At 44.9% G+C, this 24,645-nt stretch overlaps 1 long non-coding RNA gene across 3 annotated transcripts in view; it reads left to right on the forward strand.

The window, feature by feature from the left end:
• Positions 1-4,369: 4,369 nt before the first annotated feature.
• Positions 4,370-24,645, forward strand: part of LOC109281674 (uncharacterized) — a 63,587-nt gene continuing 43,311 nt past the window's right edge. For 2 of the 3 annotated variants that reach the window (XR_009460288.1, XR_009460290.1), the window contains exons 1-2: positions 4,370-4,426; positions 19,266-19,423. This is a non-coding gene — a long non-coding RNA (uncharacterized LOC109281674). The remainder of the gene's footprint in view (positions 4,427-19,265; positions 19,424-24,645) is intronic. The other variant, XR_009460289.1, reaches the window with a different exon arrangement.

The following is a 24,645-nucleotide window of genomic DNA, read 5'->3' on the forward strand; positions in this document are numbered from 1 at the left end:
ACTCAGAGGAAGTGTTATGGGTGCTGTGCAGCACCCCTGATTACTGCTCACTGCTGTACCCCCTGGTACTCACATTCTGGGCAAACACCTCTCCTCCTTCCCCCCATCCCGGAGGTGGATGTGTCCTCTTTCATAGATTGTTAGGGGCTGGAAGGGACCTTGTAGATCACCGGGTCTAGTCTCCCTGAAGTAGGCAGGAAAAGACAACTGGGGTCAAGTGACCCCTAGCGAGGTGACTGTCCAGTCTCCTTTTTAAGATTTCCAGGGTAGGTGACTGCACCACCACTGGAGGGAGTTTATTCCACAGTCTAGACACCCTGACTGTGAAAGTTTTCCTGGAATTGAGCCTAAAGCAGCCTTCCAGGAGTTTGTATCCATTGGTCCTGGTCTTCCCCAGGGGTGCCCTGGTGAACAGTTGTTCACTGAGTTCTTGATGTAGTCCCCTGATGTAGCAGTAAGCTGCTACCAAGTCCCCTCTCAGCCTTCTCTTCTGTAGGCTGAAGAGGCCGAGGTCCCTCAGCCTCACCTCGTATGTCTTGTCTTGCAAATCCCTAATCATATGGATGGCTCTTCTCTGGACCCTCTCAAGTTCTTCCATGTCCTTGAAGTATATAAGGGGTGTACATCAGGATCTGAGTGAACGTCTGTTCACCAGAGCGCCTCATGGGATGACAAGGTCAAACAGTCACAATCTTCTCCAAGACCATTTCAGGCTGGACATAAGGAAGAACTTCTTTACAATCCGAGCCCCCAAGACCTGGAACAGACTGCCACCAGAGGTGGTGCAAGCACCTACTCTGGATTCCTTTAAGAGTCAACTGGACATTTATCTTGCTGGGATCCTGCTGCCCAGCTGGGGCAGAGGGCTGGACTCGATGATCTTCTGAGGTCCCTTCCAGCCCTAAGTGTCTATGAAATCTATAATGTCCCTATTGAGCCAGGAGGGCTTGTCAGCCCTTCTGCTACCTTTCCTCTTCATGGGAAGAGTTTTCTTTTGTGCTTTGAGGATTGTGTCCTTGAGGAATGACCACTCTTCATGCACCCCATTCACCTTCCATCCCTGGTCCCGCATCACCTCCCCTACTAATGCCCTGAGCCTGAAGGCAGCATTTTTGAAGTCCAGGACTTCAGTCCTGCTAGTTGATTTGTCACCCTTGCGGTAGACAGTGAACCTGATGAGCTCATGGTCGCTGTTGCCCAGGCTACCCTCAGTGTTCAAGCCACATACCAGATCATCTACTTTGGCCAAGACCAAGTCTAGGAGAGCGGTACCTCTGGGTGGCCCTTGCACTTTCTGGGTCAGAAAGAGCTCCTCGATTACAGTTAAGAAGCTATATGACTGATCCGACCTAGCCAAGTGTTCCTCCCAATCTATGTCCGGGTAATTAAAGTCGCCCATGACAACCAAGTCCCTTGCACGCTCGGCCTCTGCCAATTCTTCAGAGAACTCCAGATCAAGCTCCTCCACTTGCTTCGGTAGCCTGTAGTAAACGCTCACAGTTAGGTCTCTCTTATCTCACCCCCACCCCAAGCTTGACCCAGAGTGTTTCAAGCTGCTTATTTTTGGAGCCAATGTCAGCCTCCAGAGAGGTGTACTGCTCCCTCACATAGAGAGCTACCCCTCTGCCTTTTCTCTCCCTGCTCAGTCCCTTCTGTGCAGGGTGTAGCCCTCTATGGCTATGCTCCAATTATGCGAGGAGTCCCACAAGGTCTCCACGATCTCTACCAGTTCATATTGCCCACTAGAGAGCTTGAGGGCTAGCTCCTCCTGCTTGTTCCCCAGGGTCCTGGCATTGGTGTACAGGCAGCTGAGGCCCCCAACTGACACCCTCGATTTCCTGAGACGCTGTGGGAGAACTGTTCCATTAACGTTTTCAAAAACAGTTCTCTTAGTGTCCTCCATGTGGGAGCTTTCCTGTGTGCCAGACCAGGCAGCCCCCGCAGTCTGGGGCCACAGGCTCTGTCTGGGTGGAGGTCTCAGCGATGCCAGGACGACTGTATGACAAGTCGCCGCCATGCCCAAAAGTGATTGTGTGGCAATAGGCTATGCTACTATCTGCAAAATGGTCAGCAAACTGCTTCCCCTGTTGGCAGGCCCTGTTCAATGGCTCCAAACATTAGTGCAATGTGTCTTAAACAAGCCTGGTTTTCTTTGGTTTGGCTTACCTCCCCCTCAACAACCCACATCTCTACAACCCTTCCCATCACAGCAGACAGACGTGGATGAAAATTCATTTTAATTTCACCAAAGCATTTCTTTTATTGTTAGTAACTGAAGCAAAACCGAAATAACACAGGAACAATGTCCACTCCCCAATTTCCTACAGAAGCAACAGCACTAACAACTAAAAACCACTCACCCATGACAGGCTCTTCTTCCTCCCCAGTACCCCCTCTGTCTCACTCTCCCCTTCATCCCTAAAGTGTAGTGGCTTGCTAGAGTAGGGGCACCCCTATCTCACAGACACAGTAGCTGTTGTTGAGGTTGTCACTATGGGGGGTGCTGATCATGGATACAGGTCCCTAGGAGAGTCAGCGCATGGATAGGGGCATGCACAGTAGATGTTGCATGCATGGTCCTGGGAGGGGCAGCTCATGAATGGGGGCTGGGGTCATGCATCTAAGCAGCTACTCTCAAACATGCCCGCCATTTTCTGGCTTTCCATGATACCCTAATGACACCATCTGGCCAGGTCAAGGAAGTCCCTTGTGCTTGCCATGCTATCCTGGTGAGCTGCTACCTCTCGCTCTTCAACCTGTCTATACACCTCCTGGAGCGCATTCTGCCAGTCAACCGGAGACCGTACTCACGATTCTGAGGCTGCCACCAAAGGCTCCAAGACCACCACCAAAGCCTTCATCATGCTTTCTCTTGACCATTACTGCCTAAAGCAATGTTCATGCATTCACTCAGCTCCGGTCCATGCTGGTGCCTGTGCTTTGGGTGCACATCCCCACCTTCTAGCAGATGCGGTAGCTGGTAACAGGAACGGGGCAGAAAAAGTGTTCATGGTCGAAGATCTCATCCCCACTCCCTGTAGCAGACAGACTATTGGTGATTAACACAGCCACACACAAAGGATGATTATGCAGGAACCCAGATGTCTTCCCAGTTCACTAAGGAGTTCATTGTACTTCTCTCAGCAGCACAAATTCCTGCCGCTAAATGAATTAACGCTTCTCCCCCACCAGCAACTTTAAGAATGGGCACAGCATGCCCACCCCCATGTAAGCATAACATTGTGCGACTGCAAGCAGCGGACATATTTGCCACTTACAAAATTAACGCCCTCCTTCCTGCCTCACTGTGCTTGGCCTTGGCGCGAAAGCAGAGCTAGATCAACATGAGCCCTAGTCACCCAAATTGATCTAATGCCCCTTCCCCATAACTTACAAGTCCCCAAGGCATCTCCGGCACCAACACCGATCTTTGGGTCTCTGGAATTTCTGGCATGTCTCACAATGCCAGAGACAGTACCATTGTGGAATCTGATGTGTCCTCCCTCCTCTGGCTTATGTGGGCAAGGCATTGGGGAGAGTGAGGGTCATGGTCAAGACAATTTTGTCTCAGATGTCCTCATCCTCCAGCTGCTGTGAACACTCACCCCCTGCCTCTGACTGGTTGCCAGAAGGCTGCACAATGCATATTGCACTGCCTGCTGTAGTGGCAGGATAGTTTGTGGACTATTGCGGGTTAGGTGATGCTGTGGCCTCCTGCACCCTCCATCATCCTGAAGGATCGGAGGCAAGCATTGCCTGTATCCTTTGCAAGAATGCAGGACAGCTGCTCATAGAATGGGGCTATTGTGCATCTTGTCCCCAAATGAGAATTCTGGTCCTTGGCTCAATGGAAAGCACATTTTAGGGCCTTCATATTGCTGTGGCACTGTGCCCAGTCCCAGTTGTGGCCGTGCAACTTCATTTCCTGGGCAATGGCCACATAGACTGGCTTATTTTGTCAATTTTCCAGCTGCTCCAAAACCTTTTGTTCCCCCCAAATATCAATCAAATCTGCCAGTTCTTCCTGGGCCCGGTTGGGGCCACGGTTTATTGAAGTATCTGGCTGCTGCTCCAAGCCCAGAAGACATGGCTTGTTCTTTGGCAGCTCCATTGAGTATATTTTTAGGGCCAAAATGAGTTACTGAGAGAAGGGTCACTATGCTCTGACCAGATGCTTTCTGCCCCTGTGTGGCAGAGTACCTTCAGTGCCTACCACTTTAAGGTAGGAGATCAGACAGCAGGGCAGCCTACAGGTGTGGACTAGCCTTAATCTGGTGGTCACATGATCCCAGGAGGGCCCTGGGATTGGAGGAGGGGGCAGAGCAGACTTGATTTTAACCCAGGCCCTCAGAGCTGGGGCAGCAGTCTGCTGCTGGCAATTAGAACAACAACCCCCAGCTGAGCTGCTGCGCAGGACATCTCAGAGGTAAGGGCAGGAGCTATGGGGATGGTAGGAGGCTCCTGGTCCTTGGTATGACTGAGAACTGCACTCTGCCAGGGAAGGGTGGGTCTGTCTATGGCGAGACTGTCCTCCAGAAGTGCCAGGCCAGTTAGCTCCCTGGTGAAAGGTGAGGAGGGGCACCTTAAAACCCCAGCCTCCACAGCCTGGTAGATTATCCCAAGCTAGGGACAGGCTTGGAGCCAGGCACAATGAGAGAGAGGCACCTGAGCCCACAGGGTAAAATACCCCAGTGACATAGGGCCAGGCACACCTAGTAAGAGGCACCTGAGCCCATAGGGTAAGAGACCCCAGTGCTAGAGGGGCTAAGCATGGTTAAGAGAAGCACCTGAGCCCTATAGGGTGAAAGATCCTGATGGCTACAGTGAGGGAGCAGAGAGAGCGAGTGGCCCCAGTGGGGGGACAGAAATACGTGGAGGCCCACACAGAGTAGGGTGTGCTCTGGCAGCCTGAAGTCTGTATGTGAGAGGGACCAGTGGCCGAATTCAGCCTGGAGTAAGGTATAAGGCCATGGGTCACAGAGTAGAGTTTGCAAGAGGATGGCCTGAAGAGCTGTGTGTACCCGTGCTGGAGAGTGAGTAAGCAAGCCCAAAGTGCCATATAGAGCAGGGCCCCGAAGTGCTGAGGGAGCCCCAAAGTGCTGCGTGGAGTAAAGCAGGTTGAGAGTGGCCCAGGAAGGGGGCAGTAAGTGAGAGGCCCAGTGAGAGTGGGCAGAGTGCAAGAAGCCCTGTGAGAGAGGGTGGTATGAAAGACGCCTGGAGAAGGGCAGAGTATGTGTGTTGGATGCTAGAGACCCTACAAGGGGCAGAGTTTAGCTGGCCACAGGCTGGAGCTATCATCAACTTATGTTGTCATCTGCGAGGCAGGCATAGGATAAGGGGAGATCAGAGTCATGTGTATCAGCCCTTGTCACCAGGGCAAGTAAATGGGCAGCCTCCCGCTTTGTTAACATAATTGTATTGTATTATCTAAAGCTGGTGGGCTAAGTAGGTGGGTGGTGTGAACTGTATCTCAGTACTGGTGTTTACAGAAATCTTCTCATTTGACCTTTCCTAAAAGAACACCTGTGACATCCATAGCCTATCCCAAATTGTCCCCCAGACCCTGCTTTGTCCAGAAGGATAGTTGTTAATGGGTCACTGCTGCACACACCCAAAATTCTTTGCCTAGCAGCTTGAAGGGACTGCAGCTGTCTCTTCAAGCACATACCTCCTCCCTTTCCCTTTCCCGCATCCCCCCCTCCCCCCCACTGTCTGACCTATCAATCACTCAACTATGTTCCTGGGGGTCTATTTGACTTGGGGGGGGGGGGGGGGGGGGGGGGAATTTGGGGTTTGTCCATTCATTCTTTTGCTTAAAGCCTGCCTTTTTTTCCACTGAGGGCTTGACGGATTTCGGGGGTAATCCCTAAAAAACCTAAACCCACAAGTTTTTAGATGAGAAGCAGCCACAGGAATCGGAGGTGTGTAGGAACTGAAATGTAAAGAGCAGGGCTGTTAATGCTAGTGTCCCTATACAACAACCCCTAATTCGGGGTTTAGCCATTTCAGTGTTCTGCTCAGCACCTGCCTTTTTTCCACAGAGCGCATATCATCAAAAACCAGGTGTAGGGAGATTGCAGACATTTGTGACTGAGATATTACTCGGTGGTTCTGGTGCCTCAATGTCTGGCATAGCTCTTGATGTGCTAATGGGACCTATTCAAAAAGAACATGGGGAGCTCACGCCCACACTTCTCCCCCAGCTTCTGCTGGATTGTGGGTGTTTGATGGGGTCTATTCATTGTTCCACTGAGCACTATTATCTGTAGCCCTGGGCAGATCATGGGTTTCTCGGGTCATTGGACACCCCACGTTTTTAGAGGAAGGGTGGCTACAGGAACCTGAGGTGTGTAGGCATTGAAATGTAAAGAGTACAGCTGTTATAATGCTAATTAGCCTATTCAACAGCCCTACCTATTCAGCCCCCTTAGCACAAGCAGGTGGTGCTCGGAGCAAAACAATAACAGTTGTGTCCTGCCTAACAACCTGGCTTTGATGAATCCTGATAGAATCTGCAAGGAGAACCAGATGCTATTGGATGCCCTAGAGGCATCCAACCAGAGAATGGAGGCACTCAATAATGCAGATACTGCTACTGAACACAATGCAAACTATAATGGACCTATAAGGGCGCCAATGCAAGGTAGCAGCTTCTCGGCCCTTTCTATATCAGTCAATGGGCTGTGAGCTGGAGTCAGAGAACTAAGAGGGAGCCGTGGATCTGACGGGGTTCTGTGGATCAATCTACAGAGCAACAATCACAAGGTCTGGGCTCACGTGAGCAGCTGACTGGTGAGAGTGCATCATACTGTTGACTCAGGATAATCAACGGTGGCTTAAGAGCAGGGACACATTTGTGCACAGTCACACTGTTGTCACTGCTCATTGAGCTCCAGGATAGTGTCATACATCACCCCATTGCACCGGAAATGAGGGTGGCCATGACCATCATGAAATTGGCCACCCCCACCAGCCTCCTCTTCATCCTGGACCAGTTCAGCATGGGTCCCTGCACAGTCAGGGTGGCAATATGTGAGGCATGCCAGCTGCTGCAAGACTTCTCATCTGTCTCTATAACCCCAAGGAAGGTGAAGGCTTCAAGGCCATGGGGTCCCTAACTGCATGGGTGCATTGTCAGTACACACATCCCAGTTCTATCCCCATCCCAGGGGAGCTGGTCATTCACCAACAGGAAAGGATTTGCCTCAGTGATCCTCCAGGCCATAGCTGATCACTGAGGATGGTTCACTAACACTTATACAGGCTGGGCAGGCAGCATGCAAGATGTATGCGTCTTTCAAAACTTGCCACTGTCTGGCATGATGGCAAAAAGACAATATGCACCCAGGGTCCCCAGTGCAGTGATCTAGGGTGTTGATATGCCCCCACTCAACATAGTGGACATGACTTACCCCCTCCTTCCCTGGCTCATGAAGCCATATGGAGGACAAGTTACTGACCGACAAAAGACAGTATTCAGCTACTACCTTAGCAAATGCCGAAAGACTGTTGAATATGCCTTTGGCCATCTGAAAGCACGGTGGATGACACTGAACTACAGACTTGAGGTGGACCAGAAAACATTACGAGGTTCACTGTGGTGCCTGCATGCTCCACAATATTTGTAATACCAGGGGGAAAAGTATTCAACGAGTCCTGGTCTGAAGAAGTGTGGAAGGCAGTGGCCAGACAGATGTGGGCAGGCAGGGCATGGTGTCCCCTATCATCAGCATTCAAATGCTGATCAGGGGGCCATTGTGCAGAATTGCCTGGCCGCACACATTCTGGCTGCTGCAGAAGGAGAGGGTCCTCTCTAGGCCACTGATCAATCAACACTGAATACTAAACCATTCAGCAGTTACCACTGAGTGTTTCTATAAATAACATTGTCACGGCAGGGTCCTGTAGGAGGGCCATGTTCTCGTTAAGGCCCCCTCTCTGTGTCAAGTTGGCCCAAGGGCACCCTCTATTTCTCGCCCGCCACATCTTTGATGGTTTAAGTTGGTTGGGAGGCTGCCTTATGCCCTCTCGGACACGTCTCTATGTTTATTCGGACCCCGTGGTTTTCCCAGACTCCTCGTTGATCTTGTCCTACAAGTGGGTGCTTTGGGGCACCCTAGCTTTATGGGCTATGCGTGGCTCCAACCATCCCTAATACCATGACCCAAGCCTCGCAGCTGGCATCGACGTTGAACTGTCACCAATCTCTCTCTCAACATACACTGCCGCCCCCTCCTGGGGCTCTCCTCGCCCTCTCTTGGGGCCTTCTCTGCACTGTCACCCTCTCTCGGGGCCTCAACATGCCTGTACTGGGGCTTCTCTATAGTGCCCCCTCCTAGGGCTCACCACACCCATGCTAGGGCTTCTTAAAATGCTGCCCCCTGTCTGGGGCTCTCCGCGCCCACACTTGGGCTTCTCAAGGTTGCCCCCTTCCTGGGGCTCTCCGCACCCACACTTGGGCTTCTCAAAAAGAGTGCCCCTCTCTAGGGCTGGGGTCTATACACCCCATATGCTGCGCCCTCCTGGGCGCTGGGATCCTCACACTCCGCTGTGAGGCCCCTTTAAGGATAGTGCGCCCTCACTAGCGCCGGGGTCCCCACACCACTGTGGGTCCCTATGAGGCCTCCTCCAACCCCTTATAACCTCACCCAAACCACCGGTGTAATAAACAACAAAATGATACAGAAACTCGAGCCTCCTGGCTATAACATAACGTAAAGCCGCCTGGCTAAACCACGTTGCACGAACGCCCTAGAGCTGCCATCCATAACTCTGCTCAAGCAGTACCTGCGGGTCTCGCTGCTTCTCGCATCCCCACTCCAGGAGCTCCTGCCTCTCTGGCTGCTGGTAGAGAACTGTTTCAGGCCTCTGCTCCTGGGCTTTATAAGAGTCAGGCTCTGCCTCCTACGGGCAGCTGACCGCTGGCAGGTGTGGGTCATTTGCTCCCTCCAATTGCCCTGGCAACCCACAGGTGTGCTCCTATTCCCTGCTAGGGCTCTTTCTCTGGCAGTTTCTGCCCTCTAGGAGCAGGGCACCTCAGTGCTCTGTGACAAACATTTTAAAAATTATTGCAACACTTCTGTCTGTCTCATAAGTACATTGTCTCTAGTTTTGGGGGGGCAGGGGGAGGCAGGCTGCAGTGATGGTGGGGAGAGGGAGCCAGAGAGGGCTGAAGTCTCCAGGTTTTCCTTTGCTTTGTGTGTAGGCGGGGTGAAATGCAGCAAAGACTTTAAAATGCATTACTTACCACTGGCCGCATTAACTTGATGCCCAATATGCACGCAAAGAAATAAGAAATTCAAAGGGTGCTGATTCATGTGCATATTATAAGTGCTCAGAGAATTTAAGCATCCCGTTTGGAGAAGGGGGAGGTGATAATGGAGCAGCTGTCTGCTCTTGTCTCTGCGGATGGAGGTATGTCCAGTCAGAAGGCCAGGGTCTCTTGTTAGCTTCGGGGGGCAGCTTGGATGGTTGGTATGTGGATTTGAATTTGGCAGGCAGAGCATAGGGTACAGCCCAAGGCAATTGGGACTTGGGGGGCTATGGGAACAGAGACCCAAACAGAGATGTGTCTGGGAATGAAAGGGAAACATCGAACAAAACAATGACTCCTAACAGTGCAGGAATGTGAATACAAGGATGTGGGTGCAGAAAGGAAGGTTCCAAGCATATTCTGGGATTGGGACCCCCTGTGAGATAATGCAGGGAGCGCATTATCGGAGTTCCAATTAGCTCACTACAACACTCCAATATACATGCAAAGATACATATAAGAAATTTATGGGGTGCAGATTTGTGAACATATTATAAGCACTCGGAGAATTTCAGCACCCTGTTCATAGGGATGGTTGTTTGAGTGAAATAAAAAAAAAAGTGGATTTACACATGAAATAAAGTTTACTTGATGACATAGAAACAGGAAGATAAAAAATAAAATAAGAATAAAAATTAAAGATAGGAATGAAAATAATAAAATAAGAATAAAATCATTAAAATGTTGGTGTAAAAAAATTTTAAAATATGTGTAAAAATTAAGGAAGTGACAATTAAATGAATGACCACCACTTTTGGTCATCTGTACGTATCAGCGAGTTGTGAGCTATAGATATCACCAGTCTGTAGTGGGGATTAGCATTGTGTGGTGCCTCCTGCTGTAATTTAGTACAAAGAGACCAGTGGGGTGGATTGTTATGCAGTGCCCCCTGCAGTAATTTACTGCAGGGGGCCGCACTGAGCATTTAATGAGATTTAAGACCAATGACATGTAAACAGCGATGGAAAAATAAAACCCACCGTTTCAATTTAGGGGGCATAGAAAGCCACCCTGAAGGACTAAACCCCTGTCACGTGTACAAGGACCCACCGATGCACAACAGCAACAGCTGTTGGTAAATATCTGTTGCAGGAATGAGAAGAAAGGGGAGAAAGAGAGCACATGCATGCAGCAAATATTCATGGGAATGAGAGAATGCACAAGCAGTAGACTGATTCACAGTTCTGTACTCAGGGCTGTAGGACAGGCATTCACTTCGGTGTAAGATTCTGAATTCAGTATAAGATTAGTCAACATACCTGCTCATAGAACGTTTGGGCATGTGAGCACCAGGAGACGATACATAGACATGTTGGCTAAACTACATTTTTAATAGAAATGAAACTGCTTCCATCAATCCAAGCACCAGTTCTTAACATCAGCAATAATAACCTATATTGTCTTGCAGTCTCCCTGCATCTTCACTCTTTTCTTGCTTCCTTTCCTGCACAGGTATTCTTTCTCCATCACCATGTTCTTGTGTTACTTCTCTGAAGTTCTGCTGCCCACCGTTCCACATTCTGGCATTACAGTAAAATTTCCATGAATTCCACTATTGGAAGCATTATGACTCACACTGCAGTCTTTAACAATATTTTTAAAATACCAGTGTTTTTTTAATCGCTCTTGAGATCCACAAAAGAAAGTAAGGATATTATCTTGCTAACTTACAGCTTTGGTTGTTGTTTCTTTTGCCACCCACACACTCGCATTTCTCTTCAAAGACTGAGCAGACGTATGGTACTGAAGCATGCCAGCATCTGACTTCACATTTCAGTCTTTTCCTTTAAAAAAAATGGATGGATGTTAACCGAGGACAGTATATGGACCTTTATTAAGGATAGTTTTATTAGGGACATAAAAGTTCTGTTGTACCATAAAACTGTCTGGGAAGTGCCAGATCAGAACATGAATTCATCACCATTCATCTGTGGCCTGTCTGATATTTCAGGGATAGATCAAAATGCACTGGCGCAATGCTATGCACAAGGAGAGGGACATTCTTTTCTGTCTCCAGCAGTGGTCACATCAAGTCCTAAAGTACAGGGATTGGTTTCCTTTATTACAGCATAATTTAAAACTACAAGTGTTATTACTGATCATAAAATTATAATACTCTTTTAACTGCTTGAAAAGCTTTCCATTTTAAGGAGATGAAGGAAGTAAAAACATTCTTAATTTTGACAAATTATGGTAAATTCATCAGTTATTTTTTAGTCTAGACTTCAGTATTCTCCCCTTTCTTTTGTGCCTTGAGGGTGCAACTTTATTGCAGTACTGCTTTGCAGCTGGGACACACATTTCATTCTTCTGTATTGTTGTCTTCTCTATAGTCGTTCATGTGACACACTAAAAGGTTGTAACTTAAGGTAAGCATATGACTTTAGACAATAGGTGTTCAAGGTCCCTGAAGACAATGAGGTCCCTGAAGACAATAGTTATCTTATTTGCTGTAGAGGCCAACTTTTGAGTAATCAGTTAATGCAGTTTGTAAATGCTGTAGGGAGATTAAGTTAGATAGTACATATACTATCAGTTCATTGGCATTACTGAATGCTAGATTAAAAAAATATCAGTGAGCTTCCCATTGCAGCTGATAGAAAGATGAAAATAAACTTTCTTTAGAAAAGGGAGACTGAGGAGATTAATGAGATTTTTTTTTTTATGTGAGCTTTTTCTGGGAAATATGTTAGAATAACAAATTTCAAGCAAGACTCAAAAGAACCTTGAAACAGGTATCACTGAAGTACCAACTAGGAAGCTAATGCTAATGATTAGCATCACCCATGAATCATTCTAAGCAGAGTTAACAGATATTTTAAATGCATCTCAGACTCGTGTCATGTGTTCATGCCTTGTCCATCTCAGCTTGGGCTTTCCTTTCCACTGCATATCTAGATATGAGGACCAAGCAGATTTCTACTGGCCAGTGACTAGCTGCATTGACTCAAAGGATTTTCATTTTCTACCCTCTTGTTCCTGAGTGTGGCCTGTGATGCACTGTTCCTTACAATAAGAATTCAGATTTACTCACATCATTGCATTCCCCCTGCAGTGTACTTCTGGGTTCACACCTTCTGGAATCTAGAAGATTTCAGTCACATCAACACCCGACCCACAGGCCTGCCTTTCCTGTGATTCAGTGCCTCCAGCAGAATATGTTAATTCTGCTGGACCAGAGCAGACTACCTCAGGTTTGGGGAAGCAATAACAATCAACTGATGCTAAACTAAAAATTAAACTAAACTGATGCAATTCTAAATCACTGTTTTTGCAACACAGCTGCCTACTGGTTCTCACATAAGCATTAAGAGCAGGTTTTGGTAGCACCATTTCAGTGAGTTCAGAGCAGGCGCATGGAACTCAAATGCCACTTACAAAATACATTTTCCAATGGAAAGCCGCCTAGCCTCGTGTGCAGCCTTACTGAGTCACCGACCACACGTGGCCCGTGGGCTGTACTTTGAGCATGGTTTACAGCAAGCAGGAAATCAGGAGGCATGAGTTGCTGAACTTCTTAACAGAAGGTAGTACAACAGCACAGGTTCTTTTATCTCCTGATTTAACACATTTTTCCACTATTTTGTTGATACAAGAGGAAAAGAAAATGGAAACAGAGAAGGGATATACCAAGTAAAAGCTACCACGCTATACCAATTAAGACTGAATAAAAAAATTGAAAACTGATTTTTAAAATGAAAGCGCAGTTCAGCCTGTTCCCTGTTTACCTAGATTGGCCTTATGACTCCAGAGCACAGCTTGGTGGTCCGACATAAGCAGGCCAAACAAATTTGAATGTCAAGTCAAAGCAAAAGTGAATCCACCTTTATAGCAGTTGCCTGCATATCACTGGAAAAGAAAACACCTGTGACACATAAGGGATCATGAGCAGACATGAAGGAAAAAAGTACACCCCTGTTTAGTGGACTGCATTAATGTTCATTTCCAGAAACTGAAACATTTTCTTCTCTTTTCTTTTTTTGCTTTACTTAAAAAAAAGGTCAACTTTATCAGCATCTTTTATGAATTCATATTTCTTTTATACACTGGCACGGACTTAGTTACAGAAATGAGGAAAGCATGTTACCTTGTTTGCTCTTTCCTATAAAATGTTACTCCCACCTCAATATTATATTATAACTGTCAACATAATAACTTGGAGTAAAATATTCACAAGCACACGTGTAGCTTTGATTCCTAAGGCTGTCTGAGCTGAAAAGCTTTTCTGACATAGCCATTCCAGTTAGGTGGGTGAAGGAGGTGTGATTTTTACTGACATCACTTTGCTGGCAAATCCACAAACAGAATTCTACTAGTAATACTGCACTTTTGATAGTACAGGTTATGTTGTTTGGCGAATTTGTCTTTAAGCATAGCTGCATTCCTAGTCAAAGCAATGCTCTCAGTTAGCTGTACCAGCAAAGCATTCTAGTGTAGACATAATCTAAATCCCATTTTCAAATGTGACCAAGATACTTAAGAGCAACACTGCTGAAAATTTAACTCAAATGTGTAAATTTGGTATGGATGTTAAAACCTCCAGTGCATACTTTCATTCAGAATTAAAGTTCAATTTAGCTGAATTCACTTCCAAAGAAAATTAAGCTCAATGGAATCAAACCTACTTTAGTTCTGAATAAGAGTCAACATGTGTCTAAAGGAGTGCTTAAAGAGTTTGTTTAGATTAATTTTCTTGAGTCTCCTGGCAGACAAACCCTTAATCTCCTTGAAAGTCAGGAGAGCCCATGCTAAAATCATTTTGCAAATGTGAATTAGGAAATATTAACTAACTTATATAACAGCCTATTAAGTAAATAAATGATATTCATATTGTATACATTTAAAAATTGTGGCAAAGAAGCTAAGTGACTTACCCAGAGAATTTGTCAAAAGTGTTGTTGAGACAGTTTTCCATCAAAAAAGCAATTTTAATTAAACTGAACATTTTTCACAAATGTTTTGGGAAAAACATCCTCAATGAGCATTGATGTCAGTGTCAATGAAAGTTTTTGTTTTCATAGATTCATAGATGCTAGGGTCGGAAACGACCTCAATAGATCATCGAGTCCGACCCCCTGCACAGGCAGGAAAGAGTGCTAGGTCTAGATGACCCCAGCTAGATGCTCATCTAACCTCCTCTTGAAGACCCCCAGGGTAGGGGAGAGCACCACCTCCCTTGGGAGCCCGTTCCAGACCTTGGCCACTCAAACTGTGAAGAAGTTCTTCCTAATGTCCAATCTAAATCTGCTCTCTGCTAGCTTGTGGCCATTGTTTCTTGTAACCCCCGGGGGCACCTTGGTGAATAAATACTCACCAATACCCTTCTGTGCCCCTGTGATGAACTTATAGGCGGCCACAAGGTCGCCTCTCAACCTTCTCTTGCGGAGGCTGAAAAGGTCCAGTTTCTCTAGTCTCTCCTCGTAGGGCTTGGTCTGCAGGCCCTTAACCATACGAGTGGCCCTTCTCTGGACCCTCTCCAGGTTATCCGCATCCCTCTTGAATTGCGGTGCCCAGAATTGCACGCAGTACTCCAACTGCGGTCTGACCAGCGCCCGACTGTGGTCTGACCAGCACCTTGGTGAATAAAACCTCACCAATTCCCTTCTGTGCCCCCGTGATGAACTTATAGGCAGCCACAAGGTCGCCTCTCAACCTTCTCTTGCGGAGGCTGAAGAGGTCCAGGTAGCCTAGTCTCTCCTCATAGGGCTTGGCCTGCAAGCCCTTAACCATACAAGTGGCCCTTCTCTGGACCCTCTCCAGGTTATCCACATCCTTCTTGAAGTGTGGCACCCAAAACTGCACTCAGTACTCCAACTGCAGTCTGACCAGCGCCCGATAGAGGGGAAGTATCACCTCCTTGGATCTGTTCGTCATGTATCTGCTGATGCACGATAAAGTGACATTAGCTTTTCTGATGACTTCGTCACACTGCCAACTCATGTTCATCTTGGAGTCCACTAGGACTCCAAGATCCCTTTCCGCTTCCGTGCCTCCAAGCAGGTCATTTCCTAGGCAGTAGGTATGCTGGACATTTTTCCTCCCTAGGTGCAGCACTTTGCATTTCTCCTTGTTGAATTGCATTCTGTTGTTTTCTGCCCACATGTCCAACCTGTCCAGGTCTGCTTGTAGTTGTTCCCTGCCCTCCAGTGTGTCTACTTCTCCCCACAGTTTTGTGTCATCCGCAAACTTGGACAAAGTACGCTTCACTCCCTCATCCAAGTCACTGATGAAGATATTGAAGAGTATCGGTCCCAGGACTGAGCCCTGCGGGACCCCACTGCCCACACCCTTCCAGGTCGATACCGACCCATCCGCTACGACTCTCTGGGTGTGCCCGTCTAGCCAATTCGCCACCCACCGGACTGTGTAGTCATCCAAGTCGCAGCCTCTTAACTTGTTCACCAGTACGGGGTGGGATACCGTATCGAAGGCCTTCCTGAAGTCTAAGTAACCAACGTCAACCCCTACTCCTGCATCCAGGCGTTTTGTAACGTGGTCATAAAAAGAGACTAGATTAGTCAGGCATGATCTACCTGCTACGAACCCATGCTGGTTTCCCCTCAGCATAATTTGCCCTACCGGGCTCTCGCAAATTTGAGCCTTGATAAATTTTTCGAAGACTTTGCCTAGGATGGAGGTGAGACTGACTGGTCTATAGTTGCCCAGGTCCTCCTTCCTCCCCTTCTTGAAAATGGAGACCACATTGGCCCTTTTCCAGTCCTCCGGGACCTGGCCCGTGTGCCACGAGTGTTCAAATATTACTGCCAGTGTCTGTACAATGTTTTTGGTTTTTTTTTTTAAAAGGAAAAACATCTGTCGACCACCCCATCCTCATTAAAAAACTAGGCGACTGTGGCATTGATGCCTACACAGTGAGATGGATTGCAAATTGGCTGAAGGGTCATACTCAGAGGGTGGTGGTGGACGGGTCATATTCCCACTGGGGGGAAGTGGGCAGCAGAGTCCCCCAGGGTTCGGTCCTTGGGCCCGCATTGTTCAATTTCTTTATCAGTGATTTGGATGACTGGGTGAAAAGCAACCTGTTCAAATTTGCTGATGATACCAAAATTTGGGGTGAGGTGGGCACGTTAGCAGGGAGGGATAGACTGCAGCAAGACCTGGATAGGTTGTAGGGGTGGGCTAACAAAAACAGGATGCATTTCAATACTGACAAGTGCAGGGTGCTGCACTTGGGCAGTAGTAACCAGCAGCACACTTATAAGATGGGAAACTCCCTTCTTGAGAGCATGGAGGCAGAAAGGGATCTTGGAGTCATCATTGACTCCAAGATGAACATGGGCCGACAATATGAGGTCACGGTCAGCAGGACTAACCAGACCTTATCGTGCATCCACAGGTGCATCTCAAGTAGGGCCAAGGAGGTGATCCTCCCCCTCTACACGACACTGGTCAGGCCACAGATGGAGTACTGTGTCCAGTTCTGGGCACCCCACTTTAAGAGGGATGTGGACAACATTGAGAGGGTCCAGAGGAGGGCCACCCGCAGGATCTGGGGACAGCAGGGCAGACCCTACAATGAGAGGCTGTGGGACCTGAACCTGTTCAGCCTTCACAAGAGAAGGCTGAGGGGGGGACCTGGTGACCGTCTATAAACTCACTAGGGGGGACCAGAAGGGTTTGGGGGAGACCTTGTTTCCCCCAGCGCCCCCCGGGATAACAAAGAATAACGGCCACAAGTTGTTGGAGAGTAGGTTTAGATTAGACATCCGTAGGAACTACTTCTCAGTTAGGGCGGCTAGGATCTGGAACCAACTTCCAAGAGAAGTGGTGCTGGTTCCTACCCTGGGGGTCTTTAAGAAGCGGCTTGATGCCTACCTGGCTGGGGTCACATGAGCCCAGTTTTCCTCCTCCCCAGGCAGGGGGTCGGACTTGAAGATCTACATGGTCCCTTCTGATCCTACTGCTATGATTCTATGATCTCTTAAACATGTAGGAATGCCCTTGTTAAATGGTTTTGGAAATTAAAATAACAATTTTTCATTTGCAAATGACTCTTCACTTAAAATTAACTTTAAATTGTATTTTAAAAAAATAAGAACTAGTACAGAAAGAAAAAAGTGAAATGAAACAGAACTAAAATGTTTTAAATTGTTGAAGACAACACATTTCAAATAGCCATTCATTTAGAATTCTGTTTAATGGAGAATTTTAAAAAATTGTTTCTTCATCCTAATTTGGGATGATAAAAGTATTTCTAAATCTTATACTAGAGATAATCAAGAAGAAAAGGGAAGGATAGTTATCAGTAGTGACTCCAAAATAATAGAACCACCAGAATTCTTTTTTTAAAATTGCCTTTAACAAAAAAACCAAAGAAAAGACACCTTAACAACTAGAAAGTGAAGGAAATCATTCTGGTATCACTGTTAATAAAAAGCAGGAAGGGAAAATACCTAGAAAAACAGATTTCATTACAGGTGATGCAAGATCATATAGAATTTGCTAATAAACTTATGAGCCACTGACAATTAGGCTTGGTAGGTCAAGGAGTGGCAGATACTAATTAATGAGGAAGGAAGAGTATTAAATGGATTTCTACTGTTTAAAAAAATCATTGGGGTGGGGGGCTTTAATAGTGCCTATTCGTGATGTCTCATGTCTGTGTCCAGTAAAGTAATGGAAAATAGATTATGAAAAAAGTATGTATAAACACAGTGAGGATGATAGAAGTGTGAAGAGAAAGAGGTAGTTAGCCATGTTAATCTGTAGAGAAAGAGGTAGTTAGCCATGTTAGTCAGTCAGAAGGCGAGATAGATATGCACCTTTATAAACTAAATAAATAAGCTATATATTGTAGATATAGAACATAAGCTTCTGTGGGCCAAAGCTTGCTTCCTCATATGCTATGAAAGATGTGAAGAAAGCAGAGCATAAGGAGAGAAATTAGAATACAAAAGACAAGGCAGCAAGAGAGAGGGGAGAGACCATGAACAACAGTTCCATTATGCATTTAGAAAGGAAAACTCCAGTGCAAGAAAATTGGCACATTCATCCCTAGAGATAATACTATTTAGTGTTGAATATTCATAGTTCATAGTCTGGAAACAGACATATTGAAAGGTATTTACATATTTAACTGTATTCCTAAATACGGGCAGATTTGAGTACATGTTAAAATGTTTTCCTGAGCCAAAGCAAAAGGTATTATATGCATATAAACACATGTAAATAATATTTAAGCCATGTCTTATTTGAGTTAGTATCTGTCAAAATCTGACATTATTTTTTTGTAACGTTTGGAGAAAATCATCTGATCTTACATATAATGGTATGTAAATTAGTTAAAGGACAAAAAAGGGTAACAGCAAAACAGTAGAACCAATTAAAGAAGCAGCAGTTGGTAAGTTTATAGAGAGTTCATTCTTAAGTCTAATATAATTCAAGATTTTTGGTAACTATCTGAGGAAAGGATAAACAGAATACTGATTTTGTTGATGGTATGAAATTGTTATAAATTACCATTGAAAATGGTGAAATATTATGCAAATGGACCTAGAAGTCTCAGGAAAATGCTGCTATATCTTTCTTGTCCATTATAAAAAAAAATTAAACAATAAAAAGTGTGCTGGGTTTTGGCTTCTACAGATAGGAAACAAGGAGTCAAAATCTTTTAAAATCCAATAGAAATCAATGGATATCTTTCTGTTAACCCAAATGGGTTTTGGATTTGGCCCAAAATGAGACTCATTCTGGAAAATGTAAGCTAATCATTCTGAAGAACAATAATCCAAAATTCACCAGGAAGGAGAGATTTGGAAAGCTGTGAAGCCAAAAGAGACCTATGGGAGGTTATATAATTATTATATATGTGATAAGAATGTATGAATAAAATTGCTGTAGCCTATACTGTATTGAAGACTGTTAATATGCCTCCTGTCCCTTTCTCTTCTCTAAATTCAACAAACCCAGTTCTTTTAATCTTTTCTTTCAGAACATGTTCTGGACCTGTGATCATTCTTGTTCCTCTCTTCAGGACTCCCTTCAATTGACCCATATCCTTCTTGAAGAGCAGTGCCCAAAACTGGATATAATACTGACACCTTACAAGTGCTGAGTAGGTTTTAAGGATTACTTCAATGTGTCTTACAGGTGATACTTCTGTTTATAAAGGCCAGTATAATTATGGCTGTTTTTCACAATAGTGGATGCATCTACATGAGACACCTTAATGTGCAGCGGACAGTTCTGTGTATTAGCATGTCATGGCAAAAACTGTGCTAATGCACAGTAGAATTAGTCTACTTCATATCCCCTGGGGCACCAGGATGGAGGCAGGAGGCTGAGCCTCCAGCCCAGCATGTAGAGCAGAGCAGCAGGATGCTGCTGCAAGAGAGGTGTCACCACCAAGACCCAGGTTAACTCTTCCCTGGCCCTGCAACCACTACGGTTTTACATGAATAGTGAGAATCCAAAGCCCTGAATTCAGTGATGCCTGCAAAGTTAAGGAAGGGTTAACCTGGCAACACCACATACTTCTTCTTACAGCAACATCCTCTCCCTGCTCTTCTCCACACAGCTGGAGACTCAAACCTCTATGAGCACATCCCTTTACTGAGAGCCCCTGGCTTATGTGGCACATACATCACAGCTGCCTGCACCACTTGGGCACACAGCCTACAGGCAGCCACCCCTGGCTTAAGAGAATGTCCTGTGGGACAGGGTCAAAAGCCTTACTAAGTCCAGATATATCACATCTAGAGTTTCTTCCCTATTTACAAGACCTATTACCTTGGCCTAGAAGGATATTTATTAGTTTGACAAGATTTGTTCGTTACAAATCGATGTTGGCTGTTGCTTATCACATTTTTATCTTCTAGATCAGAGGTTCCCAAACTTTTTCTTATTGCATACTCCTTCCAGATTTACCAGCTGCCCGCATACCCCTACTAGCATGTTTTGTATTTTAAACCCTTAAATGCCAGTTATTATTAGAATGAAAATTAAATCTGCCATTATACCATTTCTCCCATGTACCTCCCAAAGATGTCTTGTGTACCCCCAGGGGTATGCTTACCATGGGTTGGGAACCCCTGTTCTAGATGCTTATAAACATATAATTGTTTCTTCTAACATCTTTTTAGAAATTGATGTTAGGTTGACTGGTCTAGCATTCTTGGGGTCCTTGAACCCCTTTTACTGATATGTGCTATGTTTGCTCTTTTCTCATTTTCTGGCATCTCACCCTTTCACTCCGAGTTCCAAAAAAATAATCACTGAAGATCTGAGATGGCTTCAGCCCAAAGTACTCAACGGTGAAGTTTACCAGGCTAATTTGAAAACATCTTTTTCGTAGTAGTCTCTAAGCTTTTCCTTCCCTATTTTAGCTCAATTTCTCCCCTACCTCCTTATCACCAATGCCAATGTGGTAGCCATCTGATCAAAATTAACCTTTTTAATGAAAACTGATGTAAAAAAGCATTCAATACATCTGCTTTCTCAGCATCACCTATCTATTAGCTTTCCCTCCCCACTGAATAATGGACCAACCCTTTCCTTGGAATTCCGCTTACTACTGACGTATTTATGAAGCATTTATATTATGAAGCTTTTATATCCCTCACTATTCATATCTTATTTTGTGCCTTGATGTTTCTGATTTTGGCCCAGCAAGCTTTTGCTGTATCCTTATATTCACCCTTATTAATTTGACCTACTTTGCATTTCTGTATGGTTCCCTGAATTTCATCCTTGAATATTTCATGAATTAGCCGAGTAAATCACCTACTACACTTCCAGTTTTTCCTGTATATTGGCATAATTTGAGCTTGTATCCTAAAGATTGTTACTTTAAGAAATTGCCAACATTCCTGAGTTCCTTTTCCCCTTTAGACTTGCCTGTCACAGAATTAGTGTATTGTAGTCTGGTATTTTGAAATCCATTGCTTTTATCCTACTATTCTCCCACATCCCTTGCTAAGAATCAGGAAAGCTATCATTTATGATTACTCCTCCTAAAGTCATTTTCAAATTACACATTCTCAACCAGCTCCTGTTGGTCAGACTCAGCTCTGAAAACACTTTCCTCCTAGTTGTTTCTGCCCCTAAATGCCAGCAACTTTTCTGAGGCAGTGTCCTGCCATATTGTTCCCTGCTGATGTCCCTGACATTTGGATAGTTAGGGCTTGGCTGGTCTCAGGGAAGAGATTGCCTTCATCCACCCACCCAACTCTACAGTCACGCTCCAGACTTGTAAATTTGCTAGTGAGGATGTCCTAGACTCATTCACAGTGTCCAGTCATAAGCCTTTATTGTCTAGCAGGTGCCCACTGAGGAGGAATCTGAAGCAGCTCACTGGCAAACTTCTGGATCAGAAGACCATCAGTGGACTCGAGCAGGAAGGGCATGGCCAGGCATAAACAGCCCTGCTCCCCACAAGATTGGCCACTGCCATGATACAAACAAGCCCTTGAAATACCCCATTTTACCACCAGGTCTTACCTTTTGGCCATCTTATTTTCCAACAAAAGCCTCATGCATCTGATTTTCCTGGTTTGGTGATCTACCGTAGCCTTCTGTCATGACATCACTTATGCTCTTTTTTTCATTTTTGTCTTTACTTTCAATGGTATTATCACCCCACTGCATTCTGGACCTGAAAACAAGTGCATACGTCTTTGACTGGGATACTGAATACTGGAATACAAGGCAACACATCCTTTTGATTTTCCCTGACAAGTCTTCCTGAACAAGGTGAATCCATCTCTATCAATATTCCAGTTGTGCTTATTCCACTAAGTTTCCTATGTGCTACAACATCTAGTTCTTATTTTTTATTTTCCAAACTGTTTGCATGGTATCTAGGCAAAAAATCTGCCAGGGAAAAAAGGAATTGTTACGCTGTAAAAGCACACCAGTTTCTTTGCTTTTTATCTCAGGTACAAGTGCTTCTTATGAGGCATGCAGTGCACAGGTATTTAGGAGAAGGGAATGTATTTTAGTCTATTTATCTGAAAAGTGAGTTGAACTCTGAACTCTCACCCTTATCTCTGATAAGGCAGACAGCAACATTTCCTCCTAAGGTTTTATTGTGCCATCAGCCTCTTGCTGAACAACACTGTAGCTTCTGCCATGCAAGGGAGTTTCTTTACCAACAGACATTTCCCTCTTGGTTTGAAGTAAAGAACTCCCTCTTCCCATGACCCCTGCTGTGGTTGTCTGGAGAAGGGGGCTCTAGGACTTTTTCTCCTTCTCCTTATGTTGCCTCTAACCAGGCAAAAGCGCCTCTGGAATTTCCTTTCTTTTGGAGTTGCTAAATGTTTCTCCTGGCAGAGAAAAGTGAGTCCCAGGGCTCACCTTTCCTCTGTCCTTCCCTTTCCTTATCTATATTTCCTTCTCTCTTCCCTTTTTCTTTCCATTCCTTTCTGTTACAAGTCTTCTTTAATAAGCAGTCTAAGGTCCTATTGCTGAATTTACCATGAAGGGCGTGGGCATAGGACATAACTCTCAAGCATGCTCTGTATATGAATAGAAGAAGACTCAGCAGTAAGGACACTTTCACCTCCTCAAATCTCCTTTACCCACAGGAGCATCTGTATCTGTCCCCATCTGATCAGTCTGATCTGTGAAAGAACTGGAGAGCTGCTTGCCAACTCTCAAAGATAACTTGATTCTGTTACAAAGCCACAGCAGTCTGGCTAATCAAACTGCCCACAGCTCTGAATGGTTTGGTTCCACTAGTCTGTCACAGTTGCTGTTGCTGAGGAAAGGATAACTCTCCTCTCTTTATCCATTGCATAAGAAAACAAAGTCTGTGGTATAATAAAGCAAATTCTGAGTAAATCTTAATGCTTTCTTGCTTGGTTCTTCATCTATTGAAAGTCACCTATATACCACACCAACAAGTTAAGGCAACACAAAAGGGAAAAAAGTATATCCCAATTTCCCTGACCCAGGGGACATGGACAATAATGGCTATACTGTTCCACTAGAAGCAAAGTGCTGAGTGGCTGACCAGAGATATGTGATAAAGCTCCAAGTCATTCTGGAATATCTGTGAGTCCATAAGTAAATCTTAAGTCATTGCAATTTAGGCCCATAATTCTTTGTTTAAAATTTTCTATTCTTAGCTTTTAAAACAAGAATCTTTATTTTTACTGGAATCATGCAGCTGGCCCTTCCTGGGAAATGTTGAAAACATTTTATTTCGAAATACTCATGCTTGTGCTTCATACATTTTTTGGATCTTTTCTCATTAAAAAGCTCATCTGCTTTCCCAATATGATAGTATAATCCTCTCAATGGGCCCTATCCTGTGTGCCTCCAACTTCCACTGAGATCAGTACGTATCAGGATTTTATCCTCTAATCTTAAGCACTTTTAAAGGAATCAATTATGCCACAACTAAGGGTCATCATTTCAGGAGGATAAGCAGCAATAGAAGTACATGGGGAGTTTAGAATGTTTTCAAAGAAAGGCCATCAATAATAGAAATGGGGTAATTATGCATCATATGATAAATGAAGTCTTTTCAAGTAGTTTATTTTTCAAAAATTTTTAAGTGCCATCAGCATGTTTTTGTTTTAGAAAGTATGTCCCTGTAAACACTTTCCTCTTCAGTGTTCCTACCCAAAATCCCACTTGCTTTTAGTATGTGATTATTGGAAAAATCAGATGCCTTGATTGAAAGCTCAGGTTTCGATTAATAAGGATGTACAGGATTTTTTTTCCAGATATATGAACAGAGTGACGGGATTCTAGACCACCAAATTGTTGGTATTTTAAGAATCTGACAGGCTCAGCACCATGTGCCATTCTAGCCTCTCTGTGTATCCTCTGCGGTTAAAACTCTTAAGCATTTTAAATTCTTTTGGTCAGTATTTTTTTTCTTTCTTGGGCAGACAAATAGAAACACGTTCCAAGTGAGCATTTATGGTGTACAGAGAATTACAAGATACTACAATCACCTCTTTGAAGGTGTTTCCAGGGTTTGGACAGTTATGCAGTTATGCAAATATTTTATTTGAAAAAAAAAAAGCAGCACTGCTATTTTAAAGCTAGAATATAATTAACTGTATTCCAATTCAAATGAGAGACAATACCAACAGAGACGCACAACAAAAGAATATAAGTCAAATCTTAGAGTTGTCACTGAGGCAAAAAACCCCATTGAACTTCAGTGATATAATGTTGTGGAGCAGTGATTCTCAACCAGGGTGCTGTCAACACTAGCACTGTTAGGTGTGCGGACACTGATACATGATTCACAAGAGAAACCCAGAGATTTCAAAATGGAATCCATAGTGTCAAAAACATTTTAACCTGTTTTGGTCTTTCCAAGTTCTTTGCAACAGAAGAATTGCTCTATTATTTTT

The sequence above is a fragment of the Alligator mississippiensis genome, chromosome 2 (genome assembly GCF_030867095.1).
Source record: "Alligator mississippiensis isolate rAllMis1 chromosome 2, rAllMis1, whole genome shotgun sequence".
NCBI classification, from domain to species: domain Eukaryota; kingdom Metazoa; phylum Chordata; order Crocodylia; family Alligatoridae; genus Alligator; species Alligator mississippiensis.